Source organism: Ambystoma mexicanum, chromosome 2q (assembly GCF_040938575.1).
Source record: "Ambystoma mexicanum isolate Mex_15411 chromosome 2q, UKY_AmexF1_1, whole genome shotgun sequence".
Taxonomy (NCBI): domain Eukaryota; kingdom Metazoa; phylum Chordata; class Amphibia; order Caudata; family Ambystomatidae; genus Ambystoma; species Ambystoma mexicanum.
This window is the reverse complement of record NC_090924.1, coordinates 73,282,763-73,310,752: the sequence shown is the minus strand read 5'-3', so window position 1 is coordinate 73,310,752 and position 27,990 is coordinate 73,282,763. Positions and strand designations below refer to the sequence as shown.

Genomic DNA, 27,990 nt, shown 5'->3' with positions numbered 1-27,990 from the left:
TAGCGCTTCCCGACAGATCCCTCCCCCTTCTAGGCACTGTAACAACGACGGTCATTTCCTCAATGTAATAGCACTCAATGTTCCGACTTTGGAAGGATGAAGGGCTGAGTTGACTCTGCCAGGATCTGAGCTCCTGGCGAAGTGCGGCTGGCACATACTGGGAGGTGAGCGCTTAACTTGCTGAGCTATCCACCTCGTCTACAGTACGCTGTTTTATCCACTGTGCCATTGCAGATACATAGTTCCTATGATATTTACCCAACGCACCCGTCCCCTCCAGTATTCGATCAATAAAAACAATCATGAATATTAATACCCACACACTGCTGTTAACTCTCAGAATCACAACACATTAGCAAACGCATGTGTCAGGGCACACGCCCCCTGTTAGGATCGGCAACTCCAAGCGGAAGCTCGGAGCATCGCCACAGCGCTGCATTCGCACCGCTCTCATTGGGCGGCTGCCACTCTTACCCCTCCTCCGACCTGCAACCATTGCAACCCAGTCTCCAAGTTTCTTGCCATGTGCGGGAACCTCATTGCTATACTGGGAAGCACGAGGCAGGGCCAGCAATACAGCTGTCCCCTGTGGCCCACCGCGTGCCCCCACTGGCTGTGATTCCTGGGGGCACCGCTGCTCCGTGTCGCCCCACCCGTACCCGCCATTCCCCGCTTCCCTTTGCTCCCGCAAACCCACTTTCCGGTGTCTATAGCAGAGCCACGACTATGGGCTTTGTTAGCACTTGTTTCTGCGCCCCTCCCTCCCCCCACTCCCTCCGCTTTCCCTGCACTTATAACATGACCTGCACTCGCCTTTACCAGAAAAGCATCAGATGAGCTTCCGGCTTTAAAGGAATGTTAGTACAACGGCATTGCAGGGCGGTTCTGCAGAAGCTTGGTGTGTGGGGGGGAGGGGGGTGCATTCTGTAGGACATCCGGACTGTCCCCCGGGACTGGGATATCTGGTCTCCCCAGAACTGTCCCTTGAAAGGGGCAACTGCTCTGGCTTAATGTGTTCTACGTGTGTGGTCCGGCGGCAACACAGCTGGGCGCAACATTGCACTTCTGAGTGGGTCACCGCATACCCACGGAGGGTTGGCACGTTCCAAATGCCCAACTAACGTAACATAGCATGTTATAGCATAACTCATACAATACCAGCACACGTGAGACATATCGTCACTCTCGTGGTGATTCGGTGCAGTATAAAAGCACGTAACATCACATCACAACATTAACATATCACGCCACAGCATATAACACATGACATAAAAGAATACAACACCTGCACCTTTACAACGCATAGCATCACATAGCATTAATGCCTATAAAAAATAACATAATGTAACGTAACACATAACAACACTCACACCATATCCTTCAGAATACAACACATATAACATGTAAGATAACAAATGTTAGATCAAAACATAACACCTAGCACAACAGACAACATTAACATTCGATACTGAAAGTGGCGTCCACACTTGCCAATGACGCTTTCAGGGACTCAGGGGCGGATTCGTGGAATCTTTCGCACGTTGCAGAGTGACTTTTCACTGGTGCAGAGTGACTTTTCACTGGTACCATTCCTTGAACCAGGCCCTGGGAGTGCTCCTCCGCATTAGCGCGGGAGCATCGTGGCCACTCCCGTGACTGGCGATGAGGCAGGGAAGAAAGCTTCGGCTCTAGCCTGGTGTACAAACTAAGGCCAAGGGCATGTTACCCTCAGCTGTACAGGCACCCAAGTGTCCCTTTAAATCTCCTCACATATCGCTCTCTCTCCCTCTCCACCCCCTTGCACGCCCCGAACTCTGCCACTGACTGTCTCATTCCTGCTCCTGTCTATCGCCCAAATGATTGTTCTTCTGCCTTCAACTCTCTCTTCCAAGCACCTCCCCGTACTCTCATGTCTTCTTCTCCCCCATCTCCTCTTCTCTTCTCCACCGCTCCCGCTCCCCTTGCTTCCTCCTTTCTCTCTACACCTCCTCCAGCTCCATTTCCTTCTTATCCTCTCTCCCCTCCTCCCCTCTCCTCTACTCACTCTGCTTTCCCCTTCTCTCTAGGTGGTGAGAGTTTCTCCTCGCACCGCCACTCTAGACTAATTCGACCCACCACACTTATTTCTTCTTCTCCTATCCCACCTCTCTCCTACTTTATTATTGCTTCGTCTCTCTTTTACCTCACGTGTCCAACCACCTCCTCTCACTCCCTCCCCTCCCCAACCACCCCTCACTCTCCTTTCCTCTTCTCCTCTCTTTACATCTCTCCTCCAGCCACCATGAAACACTGTTTCCTTTCTTGTTCTCCTCTCCCCCACTCTCTTCTCTCTTCGCCCCTCCCCTACTCTCCTGTCTTCTTCTACTCTCTCTTCACCTCCCCACTCTCCTCCCTGCACCCCTCCCCTCAATCTCCTGCCTTCCTCTCCTCTCTCTTCACCTAACCTCTCAAACCACCTCCTCTCACTCACCTTTCTTCTTCTCCTCTCACCCCTCTCCATCAATCAACTCCTCGCATTCGCCCTTTTCCTTCTCTCCTCTTTTCACTTCCCCAACAACCTCCTCTCACTCTTCTTCTCCTCTATCGACATCCCTCTCCAACCACCCCCTCTTACTCTGCTCACTTCCTTGCTCTTTGTGTCTCTTCCGACCACCTCCTCTCACTCTTTCTTCTCCTCCTCTCTTGACCCATCCCCTCCAACCACAACCTCTCATCCACATTCTGCTTTTTCTACCTCTCCTCGCTCTTCACCTCTCCCAGCCAATCACAGTCTCTCACCCTCTCTCCTGCCAACCTACTCTCACGCTTATTTCTTCTTCTCCACTGTCTTCACCTCTCTCCTCAACACCTCCTCTCACTCTCTTATTTCTTCTCGTCCAATGTCTTCATCTCTCTCCTCCCCACCTCCCCTCACTCTCTTATTTCCTCTCCTCCACAGTCTTCACCCCTCTCCTCTCCACCTCCTCTCACTCTCTTATTTCTTTTCCCCCTATGTCTTCACACCTCTCCTCGCCACCTCATCTCACTCTCTTATTTCTTCTCCTCCTATGTCTTCACCCCTCTCCTCTCCACCTCATTTCACTCTCTGATTTCTTCTCCTCCACTGTCTTCACCTCTCTCCTCCCCACCCGTGTCCCTCTTTTATTTATTGTCCTTTCTGTCTTCACCTCTATCCTCCCCACCTCATCCTGCACTCCTTTCTTCATCTCTACCCTCCTCTCGGTCTCGTATTTCCTCTTCCCCTCTCTCTTCACATCTCCCCACCTCGTCTCACTCTCATTTCTTATTATTTCTCTTCATCTCTCCCCACCCTTCTCACTCCTGCTTCTCTCCCCTCTCGTATCAATCCCCCCAATTCCTCACTCCGTTATTTCTTCTTCTTCTGCACTTCCCTCCACCCCATTACCTCTCTACCTGCTTTCATCTTCTCTCTAGAGTTTCTCCTCTCCCCGCCCCTCTGCACTCCCTCAACTCACCATGCTCTTATTTCGCCTCCTCCTCTGTCTTCACATCGCCCCCAACCAACCGCCATCCCTCCCTCTTTTCTTTCTCCTACTCTACCTCCTCCTTCCCATACTTTTCACTCTCCAGTCTTCTTCTCCCGCGACTCTTGCCGTCCACCGTTGTCTCCGTTCTTCGTCTTCTCTGCCTTTGCTCCGACCGGCCAAACCTTACCTTTCTCTATCTTACTCCCTCACTTTCCCTCCGTCTCCCTCCCCCCCCCTTAAACCATCTGTTTTTATGGGAAACATCCTTCCCAATTGCCACTTCCAATGGACCGGTGACCTTATGCAGACACCGGTCCCAGCCATCCCATAAACCCCCACTACCTAGCACACACGCGAACGCACGCACACACGCACTCTACGCCATTATCACACATGCTGTGCCTACAATGCGGGATATAAGATCAGAAGCCCCGCACCTGCCTTGTTCCATGCTCCTCTCTGGTGTAATTACACCGTGGGGAATAGTGCAAGGCGAGACTGCCCGTGACACCCCTGTTACGCTTCGGGTCCAGCCCCTGGGCAGCACTCGCGGACTCCCCGCGTGACTCGAAGATGGAGCACCCGTGTGTCAACACGCAGCACTCGAGTCATGGCGAGCAGGCAACCGCATTCCCGCCTTCCAGCCTTGAACGCGCGACACACGCATGAAACACAACAGCAATCAGAGCTCACTGGAAAGTTTACAGCACCGGGGAGTCGGGGCAGTTCCCGCGCAGGGCCACTTAATAGAACATGCCAAAGCGCACACCTGGAGGATGCTGCGTCCCTCTATGCACTCATTCACTGAACGGGCAACGCATGCACACGTGGGCTTGGGAGGCGGGCGTGGGTACATTCCAATGGCGCTGTGCTCCAACAGACAACGTGACCACGTGGGATGGAGGCGGTGCGAGGTCTAATCTTAGCGTTCCCTCTCGTTCACATTGTGTGATCCTGGGCGAATAGCTTTGGCTCCCCAGGTCTTGATTTGATTGGTGTCGTTAGACTGGATATAGGGATCGACATGGTTCGTGACGTGCATGCATCCTTTCCACCACACACCAGGGATCAACGTGCACTGGTTAACAGTGCTCTTTTCACGCACCCCTCTTCCCCCCCGCTGTGTATTCTTGTTAAGACTGGGCCGATAGCTCCCTAGTTAAGAACTCCCATCTGACAACGGGGGAAACTTGCAATAACGAAGCTCGAATCCAGGGACATTGACTTAGAGCTTCAATCTTCTGAAGTCGGTGATGTGTATGTCACAGGTCCCATCCTCTATGCACTAGCTCAATGAGTCAATGCACTTACCACGGAGATCTGTGTGAAACCTTCAGGTCATGCGTCCCATCCAAAGGGTCAATTATCTTGAAGTAGACATTGGTGGATACCCTGGAGGTCACGGTTTCAGTCCTAGTGGGATAGTCCTAGTGGCTGACTTTGCTTGCTGTAGAAATTGACATATAACCTGCGGGGTTTAATCCGAGTGAGATAGCCCAGTGAATCAATGCACTTGCTATAGAGAGTGGTGCGTAACCTGCAGGTCACGGGTTTTAATCCGAGTGAGATAGCCCAGTGAATCAATGCGCTTGCAATAGACAGTGGTGTATAAACTGCAGGTTACCGTTTTCAGTCTTAGTGGGATAGTCCTAGTGGCTGTGCTTGCTATAGAAATCGACATATAACCTTCGGGTTTTAATCCGAGTCAGATAGCCCCGTGAATCAATGCCCTTGCTATAGACAGTCTAACCTGCAGGAAACAGCGCTCGACTTTGTAAGTAGTTCACAGGTCAATGCAGCTACTACTGACATCTACGTGCAACCTCCACTGCAGGTCATATTTTCAAGTCCCTTAAAACAGCCTAGAAGATGAATGCCGACCGACCTGTGTTTAACCTGCAGGTCAGAGGTCCAATTCCTCTGGGATAGCTGACTGGGTCAATGCGCCTACTGCTGAGATCGACGGGTAATGTGCAGGTCTCAGGTTCCATCCACCGCGAGACAGCGCAGTGGACGAGTGCGCTAAACTCCAGGGGTGCGGGTTCGAGCGCTGTCAATCCGAGCTGGAGACGCGGAGGAAGAGCTGCGACCCACGTTACCAAAAATCCAAAAGACGAGCACAAGGGGTCAGAAGGGGCGACAGGTTTCATGCACTGCAGCACACCGGGTGTATATCCAAAGGGGAAATAGCAACCGCCACTTCTAGAGCCCGGGGCCTCGCGAGAGGTAGAGCCTTACCTGTGTGAGCAGTCCCCCGCTGGACGGGGTCCTCCCCCGGGAGTTCTCAGGGCAGGGGTCCGGGCCGGGGGCGGAGGGGGGGCACTGGCCCGCGCAGGTGATGCCGCTTCCGGGAGCCTCTGCAAGCTCCTGCTCCGCGGCAGGGAGTGCGCGTGTGTGTGTGGTGCTCAGCCTCGGTGCCTCTGCACAGCGGATCCCCGCTGGACGAGGACAGGCGATAGAGGAGGGGGGCAGGTGAGTTCCAGAGAGTGAGGCACACGCAGCCCTGCGGCGGCCCATCGCCCCGCCCGCCCCCACCCCGTTATCTTTCCCACACTCACCCCTCGGCTCTCCCTTCTCGGTGGCGGTATTTCTGTGTTCCTGCAGTATTTTCTTCCTGGTTCTGTCTCTTCCCACTGCCCCGACTCCACCTGCCCTCGGGCGCCAAATCTCTATTCACTTATTGGCTGCTCTGCTCGCGCATCTCCTCTCTCCCCCATTGATCGCGTTTGACTTTTTCTCCGCGTCCAACCTATGTGGCCTCTTACCCATCTTTCCCGCCCATCTTTACTCGTTTCTGCCCGCCAGCAGCAGTGCCACCCGCTACCCTCCCCCGCCCCCCACGCTCTGTACTCACCTTGCTCTGTTGCTCTTCTGCTCACGTTTATCACAGTTGCTTCTCAGCTCACGAACTGTTTAATTCCGCCCCTTTTACCCACTATTCGTACTCACCCTTGACCCTGTTGCTCCCACTCTCATTTGCCCAGGTGCTCACAATGTCACTCACCTTTGCTACCCACTGCTGCCTCGCTGACTCGCCCATTGCTCTGCACCCCCGCTCTAGTCTCATCGGCCGTTTCCCCTGTTCCTGTTCCCTCCGCCATTATTCACCACTGGTCGCCCTCTCACTAACCCCTTTGGCCCACTCTCCCATTCCCCTCACAGTCACCTTCCACCCTGGCGCTCCCTCTCTTGCCGTTACGCCGTTTGCACCCGCTCGTAATTGTATTCCCCCACTTCCATTATATCCCGTTTCCGCCTCTGACCCTCGCATTTCGACCCATTGCCCCTCACCCTCTCTAACTTATATGCCACATTATTCACGTGCATTGTAGCACGTGACCCCCTCTCATCATTCACCTTGCACTCGCGGGATCTGAGGGGATAGCTCGTGAGTGAAGTGCTGGGCTCTGTTCGAATTCCGCTGGGGCCAACTTATCCCTCCATTCATCTGACTGAACACCCTTCCACATTGGTTAATCATATCAACTCTTATTACAGATCTCAGAAACCAGAGGACTCAGTAGTCAGCTATGTAAGAACGCAGTATTCTTCTATGTGTCCCCCGTTTCTCTCGGTCGCACTTACGTTATATCCTGTTGCGGAGCAGACCTGGGTGTCTTATTTTACGGCCATCTACCAAAACCAGAATACGATATCGACATTTCTCCCCATTGGTATCCACCGTTTGGCATCTAGACTCCGATAAGGGAGCTGTTCTAGCAAAAGGAGCGAAGCTAAAAAAGTCGAGAGCCCCGGGGCCTGACGGGGTCACACATTTGGATTTGAAAGCCATCCCAGAGGAATGGGCAACCTTCATCTCCGTCAAGAACTGTATCACGCCAAGTTCCATTCCAGTTTCATGGAAAACGACGAATGTAGCGCCCATCTACAAAAAGGGACCTAAAAACAACCCAAGGAGTTATCGCCCATTTGCACTTTTGGATATAATTGGCAAGCACTTTGGGGTACTCCTTTTGGAAAAATTTCAAGCCTGGGTTACCGCCTCGCCCGGTTTCGACCAATATCAAACTGGTTTTGTGAAGAATTTAGGAACCACAGCGAACATCATGCTCTTAAGTACGTTAAAGGCCAAAATCACTGAAGGAAGCCCAAGAGTGTTGTTGGCCTTCGTTGACCGGGTTTACGCTTTTGACCGGGTGAACAGGGAGATACTATGGCAGAAACTGGCAAAATGGAGATGCCCTGTGGCGATTATGGATCCCATCATACAGATGCACTCTGAAACATCTCAGAGTAAGACTCAGCAACGACGGCCTCCTTTCTGGTGAAATTACGGCAGCGAGAGGGGTCAAACAGGGTTGCCCCATGGCACCCGCTCTGTATAATGCCTATATGGATGATTTCCAGACCCAAGAAGGGAAGACACATTCTTTTCCACCAACGATAGGTAAGGAGAAAGTGAGCCTACTATTGGACACCAACGACATAATATTGTTGGATCAGACGGCCATTGGTCTCCAGCACCAATTAAATGTTCTGCTTGCGTTTCTTGAAGGGAACGACCTGGAACTTAATACAGAAAAAACAAAGATCATGATTCTGGAAATAACTGCTAAACGAAATAAAAAGTTCCAGTGGGGTATAGCAGGTGAACGAATGGAAAGGGTTACTTCCTTTAAATACCTTGGGATCATCCTTAATGGAAGCGCATGGGAGACAGCAATGCAGACCCCACTCTATGCCAAGACCAAGATCTTGGTTTCGCAAGCAAGGGTCATGGATAAAAAATGTGGGCGTTTTTCCATGAAGCCACTCATTGATTTCTACAAAGCAAGAGTAACACCAGCAATTTCATACAGAGTAGAAGCGATGCCAAACATATCACACAAAATCTGGCCGAAAACTAGAGGGACTTTTTTGGCGTAGAGTGTTAAATTTGCCAGCGTCAACACCAGTAGCCTCAATAAGAAGAGAGCTAAGTTTGGTCTCACTAAAGGGGATTGTTGATTTAATCAGCCTGATGCTCTTCAGAAAAATTCGATTAGCCTCCCGGCCAAACATTTTAGAAATCATCTTCAGGGAAATGGAGGTGGCAGAAATAATACGCTTTCCGATTGGACAAAGAAAAATCTGGCACTACTTCACGAAATTGGCAGTACAGAGGAGGAATTAGAAACCAACCGAGACAAAGCGAAAACTCGTTTTAAAGAATGGAATTGGATGCAAACCCTAGCGGCAGCATCAAGGAATAAGCGAACATCACATCGACCAATGAGCACGCAAAGAGTGAATCTTCAGCTGGAATATTTGATAACATTTCCTGATAGAAAGCTGTGATCTACGTTCTTAAGAGCCCGATTGAACTAATTAAAGAGGAATGAGATCCTGGCCATCAGGAGACAGTCTTCAAGCAACCACTGCCCCTTCTGTAACACTAAAGAGACATTGGAAACGGTCCGGCACCTGCTACTGGCCTGCCTAGGCACAAACACAGCAAGAGATCAATATTTGGGCCAACATTTGAAGGACCTGCTGATTTACGAAGAGGAGGTTTGGTGGTGTTAGGAAAGATTTCGTAATTGTAGGTAATTTTCCTTCCATGTGGCAACCCCTAAACTTTTTGCTGTTGTTTTTCATCTTGTTCTTGACTTTGCCAGAGAAGTGCAGCCTTCTGCCACACTCCTCTGGGCTTTTGCTCTTTTCTTACGGGGAAACTGACATGCCCTTAAGACAGTCAGTACCGGGGAACGCTGTTTCCCGTAGTTTCTTTTATCATGTTGCGGCTTTAGTGCAACATGACACAAGAGGGCACTGTAAGCTAAGTTACAGCTCTTTTGGGTCTCTAGCCTTCTACAGGCCCTAGATACTCGTTTAGGATGGTATTTGATCGGTGCAAGTAATTCAGGGACGGGAATGGTGGCAGCGATCGTTTCTTTGTACTTTGAGCTCCTTTTGGCGTTCTAAGCGCGTTTTCTGCGCTTAACCCAAAATGGTGGCCTGGCTCCCAAAATGGCCAGACCACGAGGCTCCTTTGTCCTGTCCGCTGACCGTCTTGCTCCCTTCACCTTCCCCAGGTCGAGCCGACCCGGGGCCTTCCTTATTTGGGCATGTACTTTCCCGCGAAACACGGATGCTTTCGCGGGCTTCTAGATGACTTTTGTGTGCCTCCAGGGTGTGGGCTGGGATGTCTGGTCCCAATACACATCCTGGGTGCCAGAGAGTCTAGGGTGGTGTGAATGCCTGGGACCACCGTGGTCCGTGATTGGTCCACGAATGGTGTGAGTGTTGATGAGCGGATCTCCCATTGGGTCCCCTCCGTTTTGGCGCGAAGGGAACCGTGGATAAGAGGGGGCTGGAAACACCACTACCATGTCGATCTCCTGAGTTCTCACGAACGAAGGAATACAGGAGCCAAGTATCCTGCAACCAAGAGGCTGGACCGAGGAATCGCTGGTGACCCGCTGAAGGACTCCTCCTCTGCACTGCTGTCGCCTTGTGAAACCCTTTTCACCTTTGATCGAACCAGAAGGCCTGTACTGGTGCTTCGTCCCTTGGAATAGCGGGAACAGCTATTCTCGGCATCTTCACCATCTCCTGCCAGTAAGCCTTCGGAAGCGTCTCTGGGCCATCCAGCTGACTGACCAGCTTACACGGGAGTCTTGCTCTGTAACCGCCGCCAGGTTGTGTTGTATTTCGAGTCCTTGTCACTCTCACACGCTTCATACACTTGGCGTTCCCAAGTCTGAAGTGAGTAGTGTACATTTGGCTCAGATACTCACGGCCGCTCCGTTGCCCTGCTGTGGTGACAAAACTGTGCAGGTTTCTTCGATTGGGACATCTTTTTACTCAACACGACGACAAGGCGTTCCCTGCTCTTCTGAACCTGCCAGCTGCTGAAATTGACGCGGCGAAGCCTGGGTCTGCTTGCATCGGGGACCGGTGAGTAGCATAGCTAGGATCTGGTCGCCCTCCTGCAGGAGCCCATTGCTTTTCCCCGCTGTGTAAAACAGCACCCTTTAGCCGTACTCGCGCTCTGCTTCTGCCCACTGTGGAGGCTGCGATAGAGTCGCGGAACTTGTTCTCCTTCATTTGTGCACTGAACTGAACTGCCTGATTTCCTTAGAAGAGACTCTCCTTTTGCCCGTTGGCACCAGCGTGTGCAGGTACTTTTGAGCACAAGGCTCCACTCTTCGCAGGGCTCGGACTTCCATCTAGTTAGGTGCCTCTGAAGGCGAACTGAGTCTAAAGCATTGTATCGCACTGCCTGTTTTCCTTCCCTTGCAGGTGGACTACACATTTCGTGCATATAACGCTTGCGACTGTCGTATTTGTATATATATTGTGTTGATATGGTATGTTTTGGCTTAATATTGTGATACTGTGATTTTCTCGCTACGGTCATTGTTTTAAAGGCCTTAAAATAAATGTGTATATATTTTTGATATAACAACTGTTTGGAGTAGTTTGTAAGTAATCTTGCTTTGTGTGCTCATTGCGGGCTTTCAGTCACCCTCACCCCTCTTGAGACCTAGTCTTGACCGCCGCGATCACTACCTTGATTGGTCTGGCTCGTCCAGAGGTTACCCTGTTCCAAGTAATTAGGTTGGCCTTCTGAACGTCTGCGCCAACAGGACAGAGTTCAGAAATCCGTCTTAACAGGTGGCACCGCCTGATGAGTGGGAAAAACACAAAGCAAGTCATCGTGGTAGCCAATGTTTTCCAAAACCTCCGTTTAGAAGAGAAATGTACGAAGGGATGACAGTGATAATTGATCCTGCTAGTGATAGAATGTGGAAAATGACGATCTTAATCTTGTCATGAACTGAATGCAAAGAGATTTTCTTTCTTGCACATTTTTTTTACAATGAAGTCAAGTAACAATACAAACATACACTATATTGCTAACTCTCCTACACATTCTGCACTGTTCCTCCCCCTGATTCACCGTTTCCTGTGTTCGCCCTCTCCCACTCCCTTTATAAACACATGCATGCTATTCACATGATACCATCCTGCCCCATTCACATTTTACCATCTTGCGTTCAACCTTGTGGACCCCTTTCTCACTCATTTCGCGCACTGTTGCACCCTATGATTCACCTTTAAGCACGGTTCCCCTCTCACATTTTCCCTGGCTCATTGCGTTCTCAATCATTCAATGTAAACCCTGTTCCTCCCTCTCTAACTCACTTTGTACCCTGTTGCTCAGTCTCTCGATAGCCAGTCGCTCCCTCTCATTCATATTATACAACATTGCGACCACTCAGTCACATTATACCACTTTGCACCTGTCATCTAGTTGCTCCCTCCATCATTCACGTTTTATCCTGTTGCTCACTCACATTATACTATGTTGCTGCTAGTTCTCATTCACCCTTTACCCTGCTGCTAGCTCCCTCCTTTACCTTGCATCCCATCATCCCATTCTCGCTCAATTTATACCCGGTTGTCATCCCTCTCCTCTCACCTTCTACTCTGTTGCTCGGTCACATTACATCCTCTCATTCACATTATACCCCGTTGTTCCATTTCACTCCTCTTTTACCCGCTTGCTCCTTCTCTAACTCACTTTGTACCCTGTTGCTCAGTCTCTCTATAGCCAGTCGCTCCCTCTCATTCATATTATACAACATTGCGACCACTCAGTCACATTATACCACTTTGCACCTTCCCATGCACCTTTCATCTAGTTCCTCCCGCCATTATTCACGTTTTATCCTGTTGCTCACTCACATTATGCTACGTTGCTGCTAATTCTCATTCACCCTTTACCCTGCTGCTAGCTCCCTCCTTTACCTTGCATCCCATCACCCCATTCTGGCGCAATGTATACCTGGTTGCCATCCCTCTCCTCTCACTTTCTACCCTGTTGCTCGCTCTCATTACATCCTCTCATACACATTATACCCTGCTGTTCTATTTCACTCCTCTTTTACCCAGTTGCTGCCTGTCTCTCTCTGTGTATACCGTATTGCTCAATCTCATTATGCTTCAGGCAAAAGAAGGACATGGGAACTACTATGACGTATATCATGAAAGTGGTGCACTTATAATGTGCACCCAGAACTTATTTTCAGTAACCATATTCCTTCCCGTGCGGTCTTTAAAACGAACACGTTGAGTCCCACCAGTACGCTTTACAAAGCACCTACTTGTATAGAAGTTATGTATTGTTCATGAATGATTGCTGGAGACATACACATAATGCACACACTGTCTGATGGTGTGAGCATTCCGGGGCAGTGACACGTACGTGGTATGCACTGAAGCAGTGCAAGTTTCCCGCAGCACTGCCATGCCAGGGCGACAGGACCGCAGCAGTGCCAGCCTCCAGCGATGCTGGCTCATCGATGTAGCACTGGCGCAGTGTCAGCTTCCCCCACTGCCGGTGCCACAGGACTCCAGCCGAGCAAGCTTCCTCTACGGCCAGTGCCATCGGACTCTACATGTGTGCGCTTTCCCCAGAACTAGACTGGCAGTGCCATGGAAGTGTGAACTTCCTGCACTATGCCGCCTGTGAGGGCGATTGGACTCCGGCAGTGTGGGATTCCTCTGGAGAACACAGGCAGTGTTCCAGGACACTGCCAGTGAGGTCGGACCCCAGCAGTGTGTACGTCCTGCTACCAGTGCCCTATCAGTGCCAGGCGAGTCTCCAGGCGGGCTTCTCCCAGCAGCGCCTGTTCCGGGCTACAGGGAACAGCAGTGTTGACATCGTCCAGCAGGGCGCTGTCAGTGCTGTAGGGCTCTATGAAGAACGTTATCTGTGTCACATGACCCCAGCAGCGTCCTGTGAGTTACACATGGTCCCAGTAGCTTCAGCCCCCTGCAGCAGTGCAACCAGTGCGCTGTAGCTTTAGCAGTGTGAGGTTCTACAGCAGTGCCCCGTCAGGCAGTAAGTACCCCAGTGGGGTTCTCTTTCACTACAAGCACTCCGTCACCTCTACACGACTCCATCAGAGCTCCATCTTTGCTATAAGAATTTAGCAGTTTAAATGTCTTCCAAAGCAAGCACTGGGGGGGGGGGAGGGTGTCCAGTGGCGCGAGCCTCCGCCCGCAGTACGTTGTCAGCAGTGCCCTATCCATTGCACGAACCTGCCACGTTTCCCAGTTCCCTGCTTGACACCTCAAAACAGTCCTGATTCTTTTCTCCAACTGCATGCTGGAACTTGTAGTTTCGTTTTTCCCGCTGTCAGAATGGGCCTGCAAGTCGCGGCATACAGTGAAAGTGGAAAACAGGACTGGCTCGAGGAGTCAGGTACGGAAGTGGGAAAGCAGACAGCTATGATTGCATAAGGAATCTGCTTTCACAAGCCTCCTCCAGGAATGCCCTTGTTGTGCAGAGAAAAGGGACACGGGCCCTTTAAGTAAAGGAGAGGGACAGAGGGAAGGGGGGTGGGGCAAGGGGGAGGGGAAGCGGGAAAGTTAAGGGGTCGGCACTTACTGTTTAATAAAGGAGTTGTGGAGATGTATACCCGTGTCGCTGCGTAATTTATAGGCCGGAGGCCTCACAACAACTGGCGACGAAGACAGACGGACCACGCGCACGAAGAAGACTGCCAGGCAGAGAGAACGCGAGGCAAGGAGGAGCCATCGCGCCCGAAGAAGGCATCCAGAGTAGCGGAAGGACCCGATGCCGAGGACTGAACGCGAGGTGTGGAGGAGCCTACGCACACGAAGAGAGCAGCCGGAGTTGCACAGGAGCCGAGGAGGAGCCCTGCAGCCCGTGGAGGAAAGGAGAGGAGACGCGCACTGCCGAAAGCGAGGAGGAGCCCAGCAGGTCGCTGAGCAGCGCCCTGGAGTTCGAGAGGTGCCAAGCGCACACGCAGGTACCGAACAGACCCCACAGGCCTAGGGGAGGGAGTGAAAGGCACGACAACGTATAACGAGCCACTTGAAAGCGAGGAACTTTATGCTTACGCGAATGCTTGATGAGCCACTTGAAAGCGAGGAACTTTATGCACACACGAATGCTTTAATGAGCCACTTGAAAGCGAGGAACTGTATGCACGTGCGAGTGCTTTAACGAGCCACTTGAAAGCGAGGAACGTCACGCACCACCTGAAAGCGAGGAACTGTATGCACGTGCGAGTGCTTTAACGAGCCACTTGAAAGCGAGGAACGTCACACACGTGCGAGTGCTAGCAAGAGAAAGGTGCGACAGCGCGGAACGGCCCACCTGACAGTGAGGGAAGTGAAATACACGCGAGCACCAGCAATAAGCCACTTGAAACCGAGGAGTCACTGGCACACGCCGGCGCCAGCCACACACCAAGGGACACCCGATTTCAGTGATCATGTCACAACCAGGGAGTGGTGGAAGCGCAGCAGTAGACACCACGGCACCTGCCACGCCTGGTGTGACTCCCACCAATCTAGTCTCCTTCCTATGCCGCCCAAACCAATTTTCGCTAGAACCGCAAGAAAACCAAGGGCAAAGGTGGCAAGAATGGATGGACGAGTTTGAGGAATTCATGAGGGCAGTAGGAAACCAAGACGCCCCGAACAAACTAGACATGTTCACAAACTTAGTTGGGAAAGACATGAAAAGTGTCATCAAGACCATCCCTGCAGCAGAAAGGAATACATACCAAAGACTCATTGAAGCCATCAACGGTCGATTGATAATAGTCCCGAACAGAGACTGCGAGCGCTACATCTTTAATCAGTGCACCCAGCTACCCCAAGAAACAATCGGCCAATTCATATTGCGCCTGCAAAGGAAAATAGCGTACTGTGATTTCGCCAACTTCAACGACGACGAGGCCATCTGTCTGAGAGTGATAGAGGGATGCCTGTCATCGATATTCCGCAAACATCTTCTGAAAAAACCACTCCCTCTGAAAGAAATAGCTGAACTCGCCAGAGTATATGAAAGAGTGGATGTTCAGGCTGCACACATGGAGAACCCGAGAAAGATAGACTCCGTCGCAGCCGTCACCACCAATCAAATGGCCCGCCAACACAACAACACATACAGACAAGACCAATGGAACAACGCAAGACGCCCACCACCCGAAAGACAATTTTACCGGTGCGGGTTTGAATTCCCCCACAGGGGCCAGTGCCCCGCAATTGGCCAAATGTGCATGAGGTGCGGACAAGAGAACCACTTTCAGAGCATGTGCCGGGAGAAGACACCCCCGCTATCAGCGTATAGACCACACAACCAGCAACCGACCACAAGGAAGTTCGAGCCGCGGCCCGAGCCACTGAGACCTCTTAACCCAAGACCATACTCGGAACGAGAATACGCCAAGCCCGCTGGCAACCCCAGAACACCAAACAATCCTGGATTCATCAGGGCGGTCGAAAACCTACAGGTGGACCAAACCGATGCACCGTACGCCAACCAAGAACAGATATATCACATGCAAACGTACCCTGAAGAGGAACCCCGAAGGGAAGATAACACCAGGGACCCATACGAAAACCCACCAGTCAAAGAACACCCAACAGAATACCTACCCTATGCGGAATACGACTGATACAGCAGGGAATATGTCCGACTTATCTCAGAGGCCTCCGACGACAGCACGGCACCCAGAGTGACGGTACACCTGGGAGGAATAGACACACCATTCCTGGTGGACACGGGCGCAACCGTAAATGTCATGAGTCACCTGGCATACGAGCATCTAGCAAACAAGTTTCCCCTACAACCATCTTACGCCCACATATTCCAATCGGGCGCAACACAGCCACTGACCTCAAAGGGACAGTTCACATGTGACCTCATACACAGGGGCAAGAGAGCACCGACCGCGAGACATGTCATTCACAGCCCGGCAATCGGCAGATGCCTGCTGAGCCACAAGACTGCCACAGCCCTATGCCTCATCGACATCCACTACGACGCATCAGAGGTGATCCAAGGCGTCCCGCCCAACTCCCACTTCATACAGGCCATCCACCACAGTGCCCCAAACATAGAAAACCTGAAATCGGCCTACCCGGCCCTATTTGAAGGTGTGGGCAAACTGAAGGACAACGTCATCAAGCTACTCATCGATCCGAAGATACAGCCAGTACCACAGCACCCCAGGAGAGTAGGGTTCCACCTGCAGGCGAAAGTATCTCATGAGTTGCAGACGCTACTGGACAATGACATCATAGAAAGGGCAACAGGACCCACGCCGTGGGTTTCCCCACTTGTAGTTGTCCCCAAAACAGATGGATGTCTCCGCCTCTGTGTGGACATGAGGATCCCCAATACCACCATCCAACGGGAAAGGCACCCCGGCCCGAACATAGAGGACATGCTGATCAGGCTCAACCAAGCCACGAAATTCTCAAAATTGGATCTCAACCAGGGGTACCACCAGCTAGTGATTGACCCCGCATCAAGGCCCATCACAACATTTACCACCCACGAGGGCCTGTTCCGTTACAAACGACTTAACTTTGGAATCTCGTCCGCTGCCGAGATATTTCAGAAAACGATCCACAGACTGATTTGCTCCGTCCCTAACGCATTCAATTACAGTGATGACATCCTCATCTTTGGTGTCACACAGGATCAGCATGACACAGCCCTACACCAAGTGTGCCGCATTCTACAGGACGCCGGAATGACACTTAACAGCCAGAAATGCGAAATCAACACACGCACCCTATGCTTCTTCGGCCACATCTTCTCGGACCAAGGAATCAAAGCAGAACCGGACAAGATACGCGCCATTACCAACTTGCCCAGCCCACAGGACGCCTCCAAACTCCGCTCATTCCTGGGCATGGCGGGATACTGCGCCCGCTACCTTCCACAATACGCCTCACTAACATGCCCACTGCGGCAGCTACTAAAAAAAGACCAACCCTTCCAGTGGACGGACCAATGCCAACAGGCCTTCGCCACAATGAAACAAGAGCTAGCTGCCAATCGCCAACTAGCATACTTCAATCCGAGATGGCAAACAGAAATCATTGCGGATGCTAGCCCAGTGGGGCTTGGTGCCATCCTAGCTCAAACAGATCCACAAGAGAACTCCAAAACCCATATCGTGGCATACGCCAGCCACGCACTCAACTCCACCGAACAAGCATACTCACAAGCAAAGCGGGAGAGCCTGGCGGCAGTATGGGCGTGCGAAAAATTTCATCATTTTGTCATCGGACAAACGTTCACACTCGTTACGGACCACCAAGCCTTGCTGGCCCTATTTGGCAACCTGAGAATAAAGATGCCTCCACGCATCGAACGATTGGGCATCCGCCTCCAGGAATATGACTATACCATCATTCACAAGCCTGGGGACGACGCAAACCCAGCAGACTATCTATCACGACATCCGGAAGAAGCACCAGACACCGCAATGCAAGGAGAAGCCGATGGATACATCGCTTACCTATCACACAATGCCCTTCCCCCGGCCATCACTGCCGAACTATTTGCGGAAAAGAGCAGAGCTGACCCCACCATCAAGGCGGCCGTCCATCTCACCAACACCAACATGTGGCGTCAGGCGGCCAACCAACACTTCGAGTCAGGAGAGGGGGGGGAAGTAGACAGAAGAGACTTGGCCAGAATGGAAAAAATACACAACGAACTGGCTACAACAAGCCAAGGCACGCTGCTCAGAGGGAACCACCTGATAGCACCCAAAAGTCTTAGAAAACCACTAGGCATGATCGCTCACGAAGGTCATCGAGGTGCGGCGAACACAAAAAAGATACTGAGAAACCAGGTGTGGTTCCCCCACATGGACACCATTGTGGATGACATACTAAGACACTGCAACCCTTGCCAAGTAAATGCGGCCGGCTCACCAGCCTGCCCCCTGCGCATAGTTCCGCTCCCTGATGGACCTTGGCAGGGAGTAGCACTTGACTTCTACGGCCCACTCGAAGAGGGGGGTCACCTGCTGGTGGCCATAGATGAGTACTCCCGATTCCCACTGGTAAAGCACGTACAATCCACGGCCTTCCACCACGTGGTAGGCCCAATAGACGAAGTATTTAGCGAATGGGGCATCCCCAACGTAGTGAAAACGGATAATGGATCCCCATTCCAAGGACAAGAGTTTAGGAAATTTGCGGCGCACCTCGGATTCCACCACCAGAAGATCACACCACTATGGCCCCAGGCCAACGGGATGGTGGAGCGATTTATGGCGAACATTAAGCGCACACGTCAAAAAGCAGCAACAGACCAAGCCTCGATGCCACAAGCCATCTCACAAATGCTACGAAGCTACCGGCATACCCCTCACGAGGCAACTTTGTACACCCCAGCCGAACTTATGATCAAATACAAACCAAGGTCCAGGCTTCCCCAACTCGAGGACTACACTCCGGAGGAGGACGACGAGATACGACAACGAGAAGCGGAGAAAAGACAAAAAGCTAAAGAATGGACTGACCGGAAGCGGAAGGCCAAGGAACCCCTGATCCCCGTAGGAGAAACAGTGCTGGTCAGGCAGGCCCAACGCTGGAAAACGGACTCGAGACATCGGCCCGAGCCCATGCTAGTGACGGAAGTAAAAGGACCCATGATCACCGCCCTGGGAGACCAGGGTGAAATAACCGAAACGCGTCATACTTCAGACGAATGTTCCAAGAAGATGGACATGAAGACATGCCTCTTGAGGAAGAAGACCCTATGGACCCAGAGACCCCTCCCGATCCGCCCGAGGCGCCGCTACCGGCAGGCCAGGAGGATGAAAGGGAAGAGCGAGCCGAGCGACCCCACCGGCTAGCCAGACGGCCCACTCGGCTCATTGAAGAAATGTAAAGACGGACTTCGACGATAAGTAAGGGGGGGTGTTGTGCAGAGAAAAGGGACACGGGCCCTTTAAGTAAAGGAGAGGGACAGAGGGAAGGGGGGCGGGGCAAGGGGGAGTGGAAGCGGGAAAGTTAAGGGGTCGGCAGTTACTGTTTAATAAAGGAGTTGTGGAGATGTATACCCATGTCACTGTGTAATTTGTAGGCCGGAGGCCTCACAACAGCCCTGCCATTGCTCTAGCTGTGAGCAGTCAGGACAATAGGGGCCTAGCCGTGTGCCTCCCCCCCTGCTGCTCTGCCAGTACTGCAGAGTTCTAGTAGAGGGAAATGCCCTCCGAAGCACACGCAGTGCTATAGGAGCCAAGCAGCGCCCTGCCAGTAATCCTGCGCCACAGATTTTAGGGAATATTCCGACACTGAATGATTGCATTCCAATGTGTGAACAGCTGTGGAGAACATTGCGTCATGACTCTAAGGCACGGATTGCTAGACCTGAGGCTGTCAGATCAGCTGTTTGGGACTTGGACTGGTGCCTCACTAGAGACAGGATTGGCCTTTACCGTCTCTCAGACACTCAGACACTGCAGCTGCTGACGAGGGGCCCTATAACTGCTTCAAACCTTATTTGAAACAAGTGGAGAGCCCTATTTCTGAGATTTCGTCAAAACCTATTGCCTACAAGGGAGGTCTTAGGGCTAATATAACACCTGGCGGCCCTACTTGCCACTTCTGCGCCAATATGGAGGAAGTGGAGTCACTGCAACATCTCATTATTCATTGTCCAAGTTTACAAAGGACCAGCTACGACAATTATAAACACCTATTTGATGAGGGCAAACCACCTGGGTGTGCTCCATAATGGTCTGATATATATGCATTCTCCCACCTCCTCCTCTACTCTGGCCCCTATGCCACCTCCGTCTACTGCCTCTGCCCACTCTCGGGCTCTTCCACCACATCCACTGGGTGTATGTCCGTCCTGTACCACACCCCGGAAGTCCCTCAAATGTGGCAACCTGCTCCACGTGGCTACTCTCAACTCTCGCTCTGCCGTCAAACACTCCTCTGACATCTGCCACCTCCTGGAAGACCTTGACCTGTATGTCCTTGTTCTCACCGAGACATGGTTCATGGCCAGTTCTGTCATGGGTTTTGACACTCCCCTCCCTGAGGGCTACACAATTCTCCCCAAGCCCAGAACCATTCGGCCCAGAGCTGGAGTGGACCTAATCGTTCAGGAGTGGGTCCCAGCTTCTGTCATTCCTATGCAGGCCTACTCCTCCTTTGAATGCCTGGTCTGCAGACTCCTTGTCCCCTGGCCTCTCTCTGACTGTGGCCACCATCTACAAGCCAGGTGGCCATCTTCCACTCAGAATTGGCTGACCTCTCTTCTTCTCTCCTTGCTTTGAGCTCTCAACTTCTCCTCCTATGACACCTCAACATCCACCTGGATGCTTCTAATCCCTCCTCTGGGCTCTTCCATAACCTTTGCGACTCTCTCTCCCTTTCCATTCTACCCTCTGACCCGATAGACTCTGTTGGACACACCTTGGACTTGGATGTTCTCTTCTCCTCAGACATCCCCTCTCTAAACCTCTCTCCACTCCTCTCTCTTGGACTGAGCACTTCCAGCTCTCCTCTCACCTGAAAATTATTGTCCCTCAAGCAAAGCCTACCCCCAGCACTGCCACTCTCATTCTTGGTGATTCGGCCCATAAAGCGAGTGTCAGTGGATGCCTTTGTCTCCACTTTCTCTGCTCCTCTTACTCGTGCGGCTGACCCACACTCTGACACAGCCCCCTCTTACCTGCATCTTTATATCTCCAACACTCTGGACATCCTTGCCCATGTCATGAGAATCCATCTAAAGTTTACCTCCAAGTTCAACTTTTGTTAGGACTCTGAACTCCCCGCCCTGAAATGCAAGTGCAGGGTGGCTGAGAGGAAATGGAGGGCTTCAGGCTGATCCTCTGACAAACGGACCGGCTGCCTGCTCCAAAGGCAATACAGACTCTTTGTCCTCTCCAAGAAGAAGGTCCATATCCAAGCCCGCATCTCTGCGGCACTCTAACAACACGGCCAAACTCTTTAAAATCTGCAAGGAGCTGGCCAATCCTACTGCAGTCTCACCACTCCTATTCCCTCCTGGGCCCTCTGTACGTCTATGCCTTCTCATTTCCCCACTAAAACTCATGACATCCTCTCCTTGCTTTTATCTTCCTCTCCCTCTACCTCTCTCAGGCCCCCTTTAGCCACCTCTCCCTGTCCTATTACTGTCAATTCTTCTCTCTGACAACACCTGACAATATTTCTAGACAAGAGCCAATCTATGAAAGTGTCATCCAAACAGGTGCTCCCCTGCTCTTCCAGATCCATCAAGGCCCAAATTGCCACCCTCACTCCAGTCTTGGCCGATTTCTGCAATCACACTTTCGCCACTGTATCTTTCCACCCTCTCCTCAAGCACTCCCTTGTGCACCCCCTTTTGGGTGCATTCAGAGGCCCCAACCAGAAGTCCCTTCAACATGAACAGCAGGATTGTAAACACTGAAACAAAAAAATAAAAACGGCATGGCCGTTGTTTCTTTTTTACAAGTTAAATTGAAGAGCCATGGGGCCTACCTGTCATTACCAAAGGAAAAGCAACATTTTCATTTTCAAAAGAAGGAGGAATCAAAGACCCCTTTCACATAAAAACAGGATTTTTTAACAGTGACATAAAAACAGCTTGCACAGGTGTGTGCAAATAAAAGAAGTTTAAATGTGAAAATGCAACACTGCTAACAGAAAAATGTCAGGGAAAAGATATGATGTGTGGGCTGACAATAAGCAAAATATATTATGTTTCACATACAAAACTCCAGTGACATTTGAAAAGCCACTTTGGTTTCATGTCATGGAAAAATGTCAGCCAAAGACCAACCTTTTCCTGGCTGCGGTAAACTTCACAGGGAAATCTCCCACTGTCAGTCTGGATGTTACATCTCCCATCTAATTACCAACTGCAATAAAGAATCCTCCTAAAGCTGTCAACATTCAGTGTCCTCCAGACCTGCTGGCTATGAAGGCATTGATGGCAGGAGAAGTTCCCCTTGGCTGCAGCATGACCAACATGTGCGAAAATGGGGACACCAACTTCAAAGAGCAAGCTTCCAACACAAAGAGACTGATAAAAAAAACTCTGGGTAAAGGCTGACCCCGTGAAAACAAATGGCCAGAAGGCAGGAGAATGGCCATTTGTCACACATGAAGATTCACAATTAATTTAAAAGGACTATTATCATTTAGGCCTTTTTCTAAGCAACCACACAGCATATTTTCTTCAGCTATGTGCCATATTTTAGGTAATTTCCAGGTGATTTTTGATATATAAAATTCCTCCACCTGCAACTCAGGTAACTGTAATGGCCAGTTAAACTAGGTTTCTGGCTGATCTGAACATGTTACAAACATGAGAATTGGTGAGAGGGTGGAGAATACAATTAGGGATATGGGTAATAACTTACATATTTATAATTAGTGTGGTTTATATGGAAATGGCAGAAAGATGCCACATGCCCATGCTACATGGTAGAGCTTGGTGGTCGGCTTATCTTATTCTCCATGATTAGCTGAATCAGAATATATTTACATTATGGCAGTTGATAGTAAAATTATGAAGTTGTGATGCAATTCTCATTTTTGGCAAAAATTTGAAAGCAGAACAGATAGCGATTACAAATGGGAATGTACATATTTTGCTCCAGACCCCTAAACTAATGGGTTTGGGAGGAGAGAGAATGGTAACTGTCCAATCCTAGTTGCAGGAATTATTGCAGGGTTCTTCCCCAAGAATGTAAAATTGGTGAGGTCAATGCTGCTATATAAGGGGCACTGCACTTGGAGGAGGACCCACAGACACAGACCGACAAACAGAGAGACAGAGAGGGCTGCTGAAACTTACCATATTATTACTGTAAGGAAACACCAGATGAGATTGCTGAGCGTGCATCTGGGTGGAGCTGTCTATTTCTAGGAAGGCCTCAAAGCTGACTGCGTCCTCTGGTGGAGAGTGGGATGCCATCTCTGAGAGTGGAGTGATCAGACCCCTGCCCTATCTTTCCAGAGTGTCCCGAGATGCAGCTGTCTTTCCTGAACTTTAGACAGAGGCTTTCCATGTAAGTAGAACTGAGCCCTGGGAAACCAAAAGGTGGGGAAATCTGCCTGCCTTGAATCATTTCCCTTTATAGTGGTGGGGTGGGGTGCCAAATCTGTGTAGATCTTTAGCCTATTTAAATAAAAATATTAATTTAATTATTTCCCCATTTGGCAGAACACTACAGGGTGAATTTTGTTAACATTTAAAATGAACAAAGCTCACTTCCTAGTGTGTGCTGAAAACTATATACTATAATTTAATTGGGTAATTCTTTTTGTCTTGCTGACCTAACTTCTTTAAGGAAGAGGGGTGTCTTTGTTCTTAAATCAGTCCAACCTTTTCATCAAGCTTCCCCAACACAGGCCTTTCAGTGCTGGGAGGGTCTGAAATCCAAAATTCCCCAAATCATTACAATTTTTCAGCCCGGCTTCCCCAACAGAGACCAAAGTGGAGGGGTGGGGGGGGGGGTTGATCTGAAAAACAAACCGCTAAATCACCCTGTGTTTATTTTAAACCAAAAGTGTGAGCGAAACCATAATTGCCATATGTATTTGTACCAATCCTGAAATCCTACTGCTAGCCTTTTAAGACTGCAGGAAAATCAAAATCACACAAAATCACACAAAACAATTACTATTACATGTAATTGCTTTCATTATTGATCAATGTAATTAATTCTTGAAGTGAAATTCTCAGAAAGTGAAGAATTGTGATTGTGTTGTTTTTCAACTCACCTTTGTGATTTATTTATGTTCAGAGAAGTTGATTGTGTTGTGCCATGGAAAAAGCGGTGTTTGACATTTATGTGCTAATTTTTATAATGTATATTTAAATAAATACTAATAAATTTCCCATACACCAGCCTGGTTCTTGGCTTATTGTTAGCTCAGGGGAGATGGATCCAAGGGCTTTATAAGTGTTTGAGATAGGGCTAAAAAAAAAAAAAGAAACTGTTGAACAGTTTGTTGTGTCACACCTTAAGTGGAGAAGGAAGGAAATCCCTGTTTTGAGGGTGGCCTCTCAATGAACCGTTACAACCAGAAGAAACATAATTTGACTAATTTAACCTTAAACAGTAAAAAGCATCCGTAGAATAATGTGTCACCTGAGAGCACTTAATGACAAGGGCAGGAGGATGATAAAAGATGCAATGAGTGCAAAGAGGAATAATAATTTGCTTTTGATATAGCACTTTAATCTAAAGCACTTTATACAGGACATATTTACATGCATTACCCAATTGAAATTGGTACTCAATTTATCAATCTCAGAAGAATGAAAGGCTGAGTTGGCCTTGTCAGAATGTGAACCTGAGACATGCAGATCAAACACAGATCACAGCAATGAGCATTAAAAACCTCCTGAGCCATCTCACCGACAGTCGGAGGAATAGAGGGAGGGAACTTACATTGATGTAATACTCCTGGAAAGGAGAACTGGGTCACTGGGAGAAGCAAAATAGATGCATTTTTTATTGTGCTGGTGATTTTGGGGTGCATGGGGGCTTCCGCAGGACTGGAACATCAACTGCAAAACCTGTGACTTCTGAGGTGTCATGCAAAGCTGGAGGCCTGCGGAATTCCCAAGGTCTGGAATCCAGGGAATCAGGCTTAAATGAGTGAGGGTGATCAAAGGAAAAGCCCCTCCCTCACCAAACGCCACCATGCTAGCTGATTCCTTCACTACAGAGGCCAAACATTGCTTCATTTCCCACAATGCACTCCGCCTCACCCGTTATAGGTGCCCTCCTGGGGATATATTTCCATGGGCCATTCCATGTAAAGGAGTGTATTAGTCTCAGGGGGCTACGAGTTCCATAATGTACTGCGCCTCATGCAAGAAAGAAGACCCCTGGGACTACATTCCTCAGAATGCATTGCGTCTCGCTAAGTGCAGGAGCCCCAGCATGACTGCAAATACCAAACAGCCCTCTAGTACACTCAGCACTGCTAAGATATCCACTCACCCGACACACTTTGGTAGATGCTTGGCGGTGAGGCGGTGGTCTTAGGTGCCAGGTAGGAAGGTTACAGAGCAGCTCAGGCACCCTGGCAAGACAGGAGGGCAATAGCTGACTGCTGCTTCCAGCCCTCTCACCCCTGCAAAAGAGATGCCTTCAAGTGAGGAACTAAAGCAAAAAAAAACACTAAATGTGCTTCCTGAACCACCTGGTGGACCCTGATTTCCCGTTAGTATGCCAGAGCCCTTTTTAATGTGTTTATTCTTTTCTCAGATGCATTAGCTCTGACTGAGAGGTGAACCTATCTTCAGCCAGACTTACGGAAACAGGAGAGGCAAAGGTCTCAAGATGTTCCATGCCAGGCATGAGTGGCCAGCCAGTCATGTTTTTGCCAATGGATTCTGGGACCTCTAGCTTAGATTATTGGGTTTAAATGCCAGACTATAAATCAGACTGAAGATAGGGGGCACTTGGTCTGACGTGGGACATCATGGCTGGTCTGGAGGCCATAGTGTGTCATAGCGATGTAGTGACTGACAACCAAGTCCTCTTCCTACTGTCCCTCATCACGAGTAACTATGTTATCCGAGGAAAATCATGTCATTTCATTGTGGCTGAGAGCAAGTCCTCTTCCTGCTCTTCCTCACCAGGAGTAACTATGTTATCCGGAAAATCATGTCATTTCATTGTGGCTGAGAGCAAGTCCTCTTCCTGCTCTTCCTCACCAGGAGTAACTATGTTATCCGAAGAAAATCATGTCATTTCATTGTGGCTGAGAGCAAGTCCTCTTCCTGCTCTTCCTCACCAGGAGTAACTATGTTATCCGGAAAATCATGTCATTTCATTGTGGCTGAGAGCAAGTCCTCTTCCTGCTCTTCCTCACCAGGAGTAACTATGTTATCCGAAGAAAATCATGTCATTTCATTGTGGCTGAGAGCAAGTCCTCTTCCTGCTCTTCCTCACCAGGAGTAACTATGTTATCCGTGGAAAATCATGTCATTTCATTGTGGCTGAGAGCAAGTCCTCTTCCTGCTCTTCCTCACCAGGAATAACTATGTTATCCGAGGAAAATCATGTCATTTCATTGTGGCTGAGAGCAAGTCCTCTTCCTACTGTCCCTCACCAGGAGTAACTATGTTATCCGAGGAAAATCATGTCATTTCATTGTGGCTGAGAGCAAGTCCTCTTCCTGCTCTTCCTCACCAGGAATAACTATGTTATCCGAGGAAAATCATGTCATTTCATTGTGGCTGAGAGCAAGTCCTCTTCCTACTGTCCCTCACCAGGAGTAACTATGTTATCCGTGGAAAATCATGTCATTTCATTGTGGCTGAGAGCAAGTCCTCTTCCTGCTCTTCCTCACCAGGAATAACTATGTTATCCGAGGAAAATCATGTCATTTCATTGTGGCTGAGAGCAAGTCCTCTTCCTACTGTCCCTCACCAGGAGTAACTATGTTATCCGTGGAAAATCATGTCATTTCATTGTGGCTGAGAGCAAGTCCTCTTCCTGCTCTTCCTCACCAGGAATAACTATGTTATCCGAGGAAAATCATGTCATTTCATTGTGGCTGAGAGCAAGTCCTCTTCCTGCTCTTCCTCACCAGGAATAACTATGTTATCCGAGGAAAATCATGTCATTTCATCGTGGCTGAGAGCAAGTCCTCTTCCTGATCTTCCTCACCAGGAATAACTATGTTATCCGAGGAAAATCATGTCATTTCATTGTGGCTGAGAGCAAGTCCTCTTCCTACTGTCCCTCACCAGGAGTAACTATGTTATCCGTGGAAAATCATGTCATTTCATTGTGGCTGAGAGCAAGTCCTCTTCCTGCTCTTCCTCACCAGGAATAACTATGTTATCCGAGGAAAATCATGTCATTTCATCGTGGCTGAGAGCAAGTCCTCTTCCTGATCTTCCTCACCAGGAATAACTACGTTATCTGAGGAATGTTATGTAATTTCCTGGTACTTCTAGTCCCGCATCTGCAAGAATCTTGAATTGCGTTGAAGCAAATGTAGCACCAGAATAAATAACTATGGTACAAGTGAAGCTTTACCCTTGTTTTCCAGGCTTGGCCGTCTCAGGAAGCCATCCACCAAAGAACCCCACGGCCTGAATGATCTGCATGAGATAAATGCTTGCTAATTTTCCTTTGCATCCTGGCCTTGTTTGGCGGGTTTAATCCACACAGTGCTGTATTTTTAGTTTGTCTTCTGATTTATTTTCTTGCTAGTCTAGGATTTTGATTGGTATCCAGTCATTGCATCGAACACAAATCATTGAATGCCAAAAGCATCGAAAAAAACGCATCGTAAAAAAGCATTGAATGCATTTTTTTTTCAAAGGTAAAGGTTTTATTTTAATTATAATGGGTTTTAAGGGGTAAAAAAACGGGGGTTGGAGGGGACCCCCATTAAAAAAAAGAAAAAAAAATGCATTTGTTGCTTTTTTTTCGTAGCTTTTTTTAGATGCTAAGGCATTCAATGCTTTGGCATTCAATGCAATCACTATAAACCTTCTGGCTAGCTCTGCATGCATTTATGATTGGATAAAACGATAATGAGAAGACTTCAGAGGATACAAGAAGACGGGCTGGGCTGCACCCGGCTGGCACAGGTCGACTTTTTTCCGCCGATTCCAGTGCTTGCAGTTTTTCTCCCATATCTTATTATAACTTTGAGTCCACCATGAAAGAATGCAGAGAGAAAGAAAGCAGGGCTGGAG

General features: G+C 49.6%; 1 protein-coding gene across 2 annotated transcripts in view; it reads right to left on the bottom strand.

The window, feature by feature from the left end:
• Positions 1-6,251, bottom strand: part of LOC138569156 (glucagon receptor-like) — a 698,697-nt gene extending 692,446 nt beyond the window's left edge. Inside the window, exon 1 of one of the 2 annotated variants that reach the window (XM_069646870.1) lies at positions 6,047-6,251. The gene's annotated coding sequence lies outside the window, so the exon portion shown is untranslated. Of the gene's footprint in view, positions 1-5,726; positions 5,921-6,046 lie in introns of those variants that run through there. The other variant, XM_069646869.1, reaches the window with a different exon arrangement.
• Positions 6,252-27,990: the final 21,739 nt, after the last annotated feature.